The sequence below is a fragment of the Oratosquilla oratoria genome, chromosome 19 (assembly GCF_046742065.1).
Source record: "Oratosquilla oratoria isolate Oo_2021 chromosome 19, ASM4674206v1, whole genome shotgun sequence".
In the NCBI taxonomy this organism is placed as follows: Eukaryota; Metazoa; Arthropoda; class Malacostraca; order Stomatopoda; family Squillidae; genus Oratosquilla; species Oratosquilla oratoria.
This window is the reverse complement of record NC_134795.1, coordinates 64913538-64923537: the sequence shown is the minus strand read 5'-3', so window position 1 is coordinate 64923537 and position 10000 is coordinate 64913538. Positions and strand designations below refer to the sequence as shown.

The following is a 10000-nucleotide window of genomic DNA, read 5'->3' as shown; positions in this document are numbered from 1 at the left end:
CAAAATTATATTTTCTATACATTACATGGATTTGCCTATTGCTTGGTGCATTCAAATGAAAGTATATATCAGTATACGTCCATTGAAGTCGGTAGAAAATGACAAATTTCTTGGCTTGATACAATTATAGGCTGTTTTACGAATATCACCTGTAATTATAAATAGAGGCTCAAACAATGTTATGTGCCGTTTGCAATCATGAAATGAATTGACTTAAATTTCAGACACAATAATGTACAACGATACACTTCTGTAAGCTTATAAAACTTGCCCAAAAAAGTATTTATTTTCCGGCAAGAATTACAAAATCTGGCGGTGTCTAGTATCAAATAGCTCACTGCGGAAGGTCCCATTGGTTCATTGCGTTGGGGATCTTCGCCACAGACCAGTGCGGACCCAAAGGAAGTGCCTCCATCAGGACTTGCAGAAAGAAAGGGAACACAAACTGAACCCAAATCCTCCAGTTCGGTAAGTTCTTTGGATCAATCCAACTCTCTCAACATTATTTCCTTTAAACTCGGAACTAGCACATACGTACAAACAGAAAGTTACTTGGAATTGTATATCTAGTTTTTTTTCCACCCACTTCAACCCTCTGATTGCGTCTCCCCTTGACCCGTAATAACCTTATATGGAGAAGAGAACGACATCGGTACCTGTGTCCGTGTATGCGCACGAGTGTTCATGCGTGTATTCACTTGGTCTTTGGATCACGTGTTGGACTCGTGATCGACAGCTATTTCCCTCCTGGAAGAGAGCTCAGAGCTCGTAGGTCCGATCTATGGGTAATGCTATGACCTTGCACACACACACACACACACCCAACTCCCCGCCCACGAGAGTTGGAGTAACACCCCTCAGCGCTGCGATACTGATATTATTTCAGCCCCGGGCGAGAGTCGAACCCGGACCTCCGTAGTGGCAGGCCAGAGCTCTAACCACAGCGCCATGAGAGGTGTGTGTGTGTGTGTGTGTGTGTTTACCTAGTTGTATTTTACGGGAAGGGGGGCTATGCTCGTGGTGTCCCGTCTTTATATCTCATTTTATCTAAACTATTTTAAAATTCATGTGTGTGTGTGTGTGTGTGTGCGTGTGTGTGTGTGTGTGTGTGTGTGTGTGTGTGTGTGTGTGTGTGTGTGTGTGTGTGTGTATTTACCTCGTTTTATTTACCTAGTTGTATTTTACGGGAAGGGGAGCTATGCTTGTGGTGTCCCGTCTTCATATCCCATTTTATCTAAACTATTTTTAAATTCATGTATTGTTTTTGCACACACCACTTTCTCATATAACTTGTTCCAAATGTCTATAACTCTGTGAGGAAAGCTGTTTTTTCACATCTCTTCTATAGCTGTCTTTCTTGATTTTCTTTCCGTGTCCTCTTGTACTTCTATCATCCCATTTTATTAGATCCTCTCTATCAATAATTTCTATGCCTTTCATGATTCTGTAAATAGTTATCAAATCTCCTCTCTTCTTTGCTCTAGTGTCTGTAGCTCAAGTTTTGCTAGTCTCTCTTCATATGATAGTTTTGAGAGTGTTGGTGCCAATTTTGTAATTGCTCTTTGTATTCTTTCAAGTTTTGTTATACATTTTTTTTTGTATTTGGTGACCACATCGTTGCTGCATATTCCAATCTTGGTCTTATCAATGTGATTAGGATTTTCTTCACCATTTCTTCATCCAGGTATGTAAATGCCACTTTGATTGTTCTTATTAAATTATAAGTTTCTCCAAAAATCTTATTTATATGTTTCTCAGGTGACATATTATTCATAATAATGACACCCAGGTCCTTCTCATTTTCAACTTTTTTTTATTCCTTCTCCCAATTTATATGATCCTATTATTATTCCTTTTTTTCCAAATTCCATTATACTACACTTTTTAGTATTGAACTCCATCTCCCACTTCCTACTCCATTCCCATACTTTATTGAGATCACTCTGTAGTGACTCACAATCTTCTTCCGTGTTTACTTTTTTCAATAGTTTTGCATCATCTGCAAAGAAGCTCTTATAACTTTCAATTTCTTCATAGCATTAATATATATAGCAAACATTATTGGGGCCAGAACTGTTCCTTGTGGAACACCGCTTATTACTTGATCCCAATTTGAGTGTTTATCTCTTATCACTACTCTCATTTTTCTTTCTTGCAAAAAGTCTTCCATCCATTTAAGCAGTTTGCTCTGTATTCCTCCTTCAGTTTCTAATTTCTTAAGCAACTTCTTGTGTGGTACTTTGTCAAAAGCTTTTTTAGGTCAAGAAATGCACAATCAGCCAATCCATCTCTTTCTTGTATTATATCCATTAGCCTTGAATAGAAACATATCAAATTGGTGACGCATGATCGTCCTTGTCTGAATCCAAATTGCCTTGGATTTAGCACATTGTTTTTTCTAAATACTTTACCCATCTACTTTTGACAATTCTTTCACAATTTTTTGCTATTGTACTTGTTAGAGAGACTGGTCTATAGTTGGTAGGGTCTTCTTTATTTCCCCCTTTATATATATAGGTACTATATATGTTTTTTTTTAATCTTCTGGAACTTTTCCTTCTTTCAAGGAACTGTTTATTATGCTATGTATTTTGTCGGCCAGTTCATTCCTGCATTCTTTCAAAATCCAGTTTGCTATTTCATCTGGTCCATGCGATTTTCTGACATCAAGATTACTCAAGTGTTTCATTATTTCATTCTTTGTTACTTCTGTTTATTTCATAGGGGGGACTTTCTCATTCCATTCGATCTCTCCAGGTTGTATGTTCTCCCTTGTAAACACTGATTTAAAATGCTTGTTCATAATTTCTGGCATTTCTATTTCCTCTGTGTATTCAACTCCTTGTCTTAATTTCTCTAAATCTTGTTTGTTTTTCAGTTTGTTGTTTACAAATCTGTAAAATAGTTTTGGTTGATCTTTACATTTTTCTAAGACATCTTTTTCATATTTTCTCTTTTCCTCTCTACACACTTTTACATATTCATTTCTATAACAGGTATATATTTTCCATTTTTCAGGTTTTTTATCTTTCTTCAATTTGGTCCAAGCTTTACCTCTTTTGTCTTTTAACTCCCTACAACTTTTGTTGTACCAGCACTTCACATATTCTTTTTCTTGTTTTTGTCTTGGGACATACTTTTCCACTCCTTCTTTATAAATTTTTGTCAAAATATTCCATTTCTCTTCCACTGTTGTTTCTTCTTTGAATATCCTTTCCCAGTTTTCTTTTTAAAAGAATTCTCTTATTTTATAAAAATTTGTTTTTTCATACATCATTCTTCCTTTTCTATATTGTTCATTTCTTTCCATGTATTTTTCCTCATTTAGTTCCAGTTCAATCAATATGTGGTCACTTTTACTTATTGGTGTCTTATGTTCAATCTTTTCCACTGTTTTAGGTTCAGATGTGATTATTAGGTCTAGTCTCAATGGTTCCTCATTTCTATACCTAGTGTTTTCTTGTATCCATTGTGTTATTGTATGGTCAATAATCATCTCGAGTAGAACATTTCCCCATGAGTCGTCTCCACCCTTTACTGTCATCTCTTCCCAGCAGACTTCTTTGCAATTAAAGTCGCCCATTATAACTATTCTTCCTCCATCTTCCATTATCTTATTTAATGTTATCCTTGTGTCTTCTAACATACTTTTATGTTCACTCTCTTCCCACGAGGCTGTTTTTGGAGGCACATAATTTATCACAAACTTTCTGCTCTTCTTATCTCTGTCTTCCACTTCGATCATAATCATCTCTACTGTATTCTTTCCATATGTGACACACCTCACGTTTATATCCTTAGTCAGGAACATAACTCCACCCCCTTGTTTTGTCTCTCTGTTTCTAATCCAATAATTATATGCATCATGTCCTACACTGTTGGGTGGTAGTGGACCTTTTAATTTTGTTTCTACAATTTCCATTATGTCCGGTTCTTTTTCCTTCAGATAATTAATCATTCAGTTCATTTAGTCCTGTTATTAACCCATCTATATTTGTGTAAGACACTCTTAATTTTCTGCTACTTCTATTGTATGTTCTGTTTCCTTTTTGCTTTTCTCTGGTATGGCCCATCTCCTCACTTTCATATTCACTACTCTCCAATAGAATTCCTCTTTTTCTGACTGTTCTGTTCTCGTTTTTTTCCTTAGCTTCTTGTCTTTTCATTTTTTCTTCCTCTCTTTCCTCTTTATTCATTTCTCTTTTTATCTATACCTTTTTATATTGTTCACTTGCTGCTAGTTTCCCTGTTTTTGCTAAGATATTCTCTGCTATCGTTTGTGACCTGAATTTGACCTTTAATTGGACTGGTCTTATCTGTACTATATTTTCCGAGTCTATATATCTCTTCAATTTGTTTCATGATTTCAGGTTCATCTTCCTGAACTAATTCTAGTAAACTGATTACTTTTTCTATTTCTTCTTTGATTCTTGTGGTTCTATTTAGATTATACTTCTCTTCCATTCCTAATATGATTATACATTTCTTTTTATCTGCTAAATCTCTTACTATATTTTCCTTCTGCCTCATCACTTTAATAATTGAGTCTTCAGTTTGTTCTTTTATTTGCTGTTTTATTACGTCATTAAATACAACTTTACTGTTCTCTTGGATATTTTTCCAACCCTGTGCTTCTTTTGCTATGGCCTCTTTATTGTCTTTATTATTCCTCTTTAATTCCTCATTCTCATCTTTTAGTTCTTTTAACTGTCTTTTTAATTCTTCTATTTCTTTAGTTAGGTTTTTGTTCACCTTCTCTAGTTCTTCTAATTTCTCAACTCCCTGCGCAATCTTTGTTATTTTGCCGAACCTTCTCTCCCATTGTTCGGTAATTTTCTCAAGTTTTTCCTCTAGTCTTGCTAATCGGGAGAGGTTGGTATCCTCCCCCCCCTCATTAAATCCCTGGAAATTGTTATCTTCACCTTCCACTGTACTGCTCTTATCTATATTTCTAATCTTTACATTTTTGTTAATCCCTTCTCCAAAATCTTCGGTCCTTATCTTGTTTACAAGACGCCTGGCCTCCTGGCGCAAGTCCTCCCCTTCCTCATTTCCTTCCATTTCCCTCAGTAATCCCTCCCCTTCTCCTTTTTTCTTACCTTCCCACTACACCACGAGCTTTTCCCTTCCCTGTAAATACAATAAGGTACTTCCTTGACGTTGAGATCCTCGTAAATTTCACTTTTTCTTCGGAACTCCAATCTTCGCCGTCCATCCGACGAATGTGTGTGTGTGTGTGTGTGTGTGTGTGTGTGTGTGTGTGAGTGTGTGTGTGTGCGTGTGCGTGTGCGTGTGTGTGTGTGTGTGTGTGGTGTGTGTGCGTGCGTGTGTGGTGTGTGTGTGTCTGTGTCTGCCTGCACAAATACGTGTGTGTGTATGTGTAGGGTGTGTCTGTGTCTGCACGAATACGTGTATGTGTAGGGTGTATGTGTGTGTCTGTGTCTGCACGTGTGCGTGTATGTGTGTGTATATGCATGCGTGTGCATATAAAGTGCAGGGTTCTATTTAATTTCAAAACAGTTTTCTGTTACCGTACTCCAAAGGTAGGACAAATAGTATAAGGTAAGCAGAGTAAGCTTCGCGTATTTAGTTTATTAGAGACCGCTTTGATTTGTTGTTGTTGTTGATTTGTATTTTCTCTTTGCCGTTTTTATTGCTAAAGGGGGAGCGAAATGGCTTGTGAAGGTTGCGTGAATCTAGAGGTCCGTCTCAGGATGTGTGAGGAGGAAATTCGGCTTCTCAGGAGTGCTCTCCGTGAGAAGAGTGAACCCTCCCCACAACCCAAAGAGCGTTCCACTTCTTCACCTACTGTCACTGCCATGAGCGAGTGGCGCTCCGTGGGGTCCCGTTTGTCGAGCCCGTGTTCGGTAGACGTGTGCCCTGTGGAGCAACCGCTGGCTCTAGTCAATCGTTTTGCTCTAATGGAGGATGAAGTGGCTGAAAACCAGGAGTTCTTGGTGGTGGGGGACTCCATGGTTCGAGGCTATGACGACATCCTGCAGCGAAAGACTAAGCGACGTTGCAAGCTTGTATGTCAACCGGGCCGTGGGATCGTTGATTGTACCCGGTCCATCAGGGAGCAAGGACGGAAGAACACGGTTACGATTGTTCATACGGGAAGTAACGATGTAGGTAGGGTGAGATCAGAGGAGCTTATTCGGAATTACAAGGTCCTCCTTCAGGAGATGAAGGAACGTGGGAGCCGTCACGTAGTCTGTGGGAGCCTCCCGAGGATCTACGCAGGTTCGTGTTGGAACAGTAGAGCCATAGGGATCAATGATAGGATATCGCAGTTGTGCACACAATTGGGATACCACTTTCTTGATCCTTGGTATCTCTTTTCTAGGCGCCATGACCTTTACGCTTCTGATGGGATCCACCTTACCCGCAGAGGCAAAGATGTTCTTACAAACCTCATTGTGGGAGTTTGTAATGAACTAGCTCCTTTTTAGGGTAGAAGGCCAAAGGGAAGGGGAAATAGAATGTACTTGGGAAAACAGTGTAGAGTATAGCATTAATGTAGAACAATGTACCAGTATAGGACAAAATATAATTTTAGGATTTAATGTCGCTAGAGGACGAAATGTCACATTAGGATATAATGTCATAGGACAAAATGTCGCAATGGGATGTAATGACAGTGAAGGACAAAAGATCACGATGGGAAGTAATGATAGTGGAGAACAAAATATCACGATAGGATGTAATGATAATGGAGGAGAAAATATCACGGTAGGATATAATGTCATTGAAGGCCAAAATGTAATTTTAGGAAGGGATACCGGACAGAATGTCAATGAAGGCCAAAATATCAGGATAGGATGTAATGTCGCTAGAGGACGATATGACACATTAGGATGTAATGTCATAGGACAAAATGTCACAATGGGATGTAATGACAGTGGAGGACAAAAGATCACGATGGAAAATAATGAAAGTGGATAACAAAATATCACGATAGGATGTAATGATAAAGGAGGAGAAAATATCACGGTAGGATATAATGTCAGTGAAGGACAAAATATAATTTTAGGAAGAGATACCGGACAGAATGTCAATGAAGGCCAAAATATCAAGATAGGATGTAATGACAGTGGAAGACAAAAGATCACGATGGGATGTAATTATAGTGGAGGAAAAAATATCACGGTAGGATATAATATCACTGGAGGACAAAATATAATTTTAGAAAGGGATGCCGGACATAATGTCACTGAACGACGGGAGGCCGGCGTGAATCACGGTGACGTAGGGGGACAAAATGTACAAAATAGATCGGATGACCGTAATCGACCAGATGTCCGTGATGGGGGAAATGTTAATTTTGATAGGAGAAATGTTAATGGGGCATTGAATGTCAATGAAGGACCAAATAATAATAATAATATAGAGCAAGGCATAAATAAAAAACAAAATGATAATATAAGACATGATATTGAAACTCAAAATGTGTCAAAAAGAAATAATCACGAGTTTCTTAAAACTATGTACTTTAATGCTCGTAGTATTAGGAACAAATTTCAAGAAATACAGGCGTATGCCAAAAGCGAAAATCTCGATATGATAGGAATAACTGAGACATGGTTAAATGGTACAGAGTTCGAAGCTGAATTTAATATTGCGGGATTTAAACACTTTCATCAGGATAGAAACCACAAGAAAGGTGGGGGTGTTCTACTGTACGTTAAAAACAATGTTCATGCTTGTGTTTTAGAGAAAGTGAAACAGGATGCATATGACAGTTTGTGGGTAGAGTTAACCCAAACAAATGGACAAAAAATGAATATAGGTGTAATATATAGGCCAAAGACATTATCATTAGCAGACGACAAACTGTTATTTCAAGAACTGTCTAGTTTCTGCAACCGGGATTTATTGATAATGGGTGATTTCAATTTTACTGACATTGATTGGATGACCCTTGAACATGGCCATATAGGTAGTCGCTTGATTGATTTTCTTGGTGACAATTACTTAATTCAGCATGTAAAAGAGCCCACAAGATATGGAAACTTACTCGATTTATTGATCACTAGCCGCGAAAGCATGGTAACTGATGTAGAAGTCGGTGAATCTGTTGCAAATAGCGATCACAACTTAGTCAGATTCAAACTCCTAAACAATTTTAGAATAGATAATTGTGCTTCTAAAATACCCGATTTCAGTAAAGCTCAGTTCATAGAACTACGTCAGGAGCTTCAGCTTACAGATTGGGAGGCAAAATTAAACGAAAGACCTGTAGATCAGATGTGGGAAATATTTCAAAATACGCTCACTAAGATGATTCAAACTTACATTCCTTTTAAGGACAGACGTCCACCAAATCAGGCTCGCCCAAAGTGGCTCGACAAAGAAACTGAAAAAAGTATTGCTAAAAAGAGACAGGCTTATAAGAAATATAAGTGCTCGGGTGCATCTAATGACTATGAAAGTTATGTATCAATACAGAGAGATTTAAAAAAGACAATAAGAAAAAGAAAACGACAATACGAAATGAACATCGCTGATAAATCCAAAGAGAATCCCAAAGAATTCTATAGTTACATTAGAGATAAAAAGGTTGTTAGGAATCACATTGGTCCACTATTATCTGCTGACGGTCAACTTGAATATTCAAATGAAGGAATATGTAATATCTTAAACAATTATTTTAGCTCGGTATTCGTAAACGAAACACCTCAAAGTGAATTCCAAACTGAAACCTGTGAAAAGTCTGGGGTAAACTTACTCACTACGGTAAATATAACAAAAGAAAAAATTAAAAGGTGTATAGACAAACTCAAAGTTAATAAAACACCAGGGCCGCCTGACGGTTGGCATCCAAGAATCTTAAAGGAAATGAAAAATGAGATTGTTCTTCCATTAGAAATTATTTTCAAGAAATCCATCATATCCGGAGATGTCCCAAGAGAATGGAAGCTAGCTAACGTTACTCCCATATTAAAAAAAGGTGACAAAAAGAAACCAAATAACTATAGGCCTATAAGTTTGACTTCGATCGTAGGAAAAATAATGGAAACTATCATCAGAGATGCTATCGAATATCATTTAGAAAGTAACCGTTTGATAAATGATAGCCAGCATGGTTTCAGACGGAAACGTTCTTGCGTGACTAACTTACTCGAATTCTACAACACAGTTATCTCGAATTATGACAAAAGAAACAATATAGATTTAATATATCTAGACTTTGCAAAAGCTTTTGATACCGTCCCACACGAAAGACTACTTACTAAATTAGCTTTGCATGGAATAAGTGGTAGCCTATTAGGTTGGACTAGTAATTGGTTGAAAGGTCGAAAACAGAGAGTGGTTTTAAATGGAAAAACTTCTGGATGGAAAAGTGTTGCAAGTGGAGTTCCTCAGGGTTCCGTTCTTGGGCCACTTCTATTCATAGTATATATAAATGATATAGACCATGGACTAAAATCTACTGTTTCCAAATTTGCTGATGATACAAAACTGTGCGGAGTGGCAAATGATCACTCAAACCAATTAGATATTCAAGAAGATTTAGATCAATTACAGCAATGGTCTGAAAAGTGGCTAATGAAATTTAACACAAGTAAATGAAAGGTAATGCACATAGGTAAAAATAACAGTAAGTACGATTACAAGTTATTTGGAAATTCGTTAACAAAAGTGGATAGTGAAAAAGATCTCGGCGTAATTATCAGTAACGACCTCAAATCATCCAAGCAGTGTATTTCAGCCTCTGAGAAAGCAAATAAGATTCTGGGATTGATTGCGCGATCTTTTGATTTCAAAAGTCCATCACTCATTAACAAGCTATATAAATCGTTAGTTCGTCCACAATTGGAATATGCTGTTTCCGTATGGTCACCGAATCTCATTAAAGACATTGACAGACTGGAAAAAGTACAACGGCGAGCCACAAAACTGATTCCAACTATCAAAAATAAATCATACGAAAATCGACTAAAACACATGAATCTGTTTTCCCTAAAAAAGCGTAGACTCAGAGGTGACTTGATACAGG

General features: G+C 37.5%; 1 protein-coding gene across 3 annotated transcripts in view; it reads left to right on the top strand.

Annotated features, from left to right (window-relative positions):
- The window catches only part of LOC143035963 (uncharacterized), a 25277-nt gene that overhangs the window by 4452 nt on the left and 10825 nt on the right, over positions 1-10000 (top strand). The window contains exon 1 of one of the 3 annotated variants that reach the window (XM_076203231.1): positions 327-468. The exons of the other annotated variants lie outside the window; for them this stretch is intronic. The gene's annotated coding sequence lies outside the window, so the exon portion shown is untranslated. Of the gene's footprint in view, positions 1-326; positions 469-10000 lie in introns of those variants that run through there. 3 annotated transcript variants of the gene reach the window in all.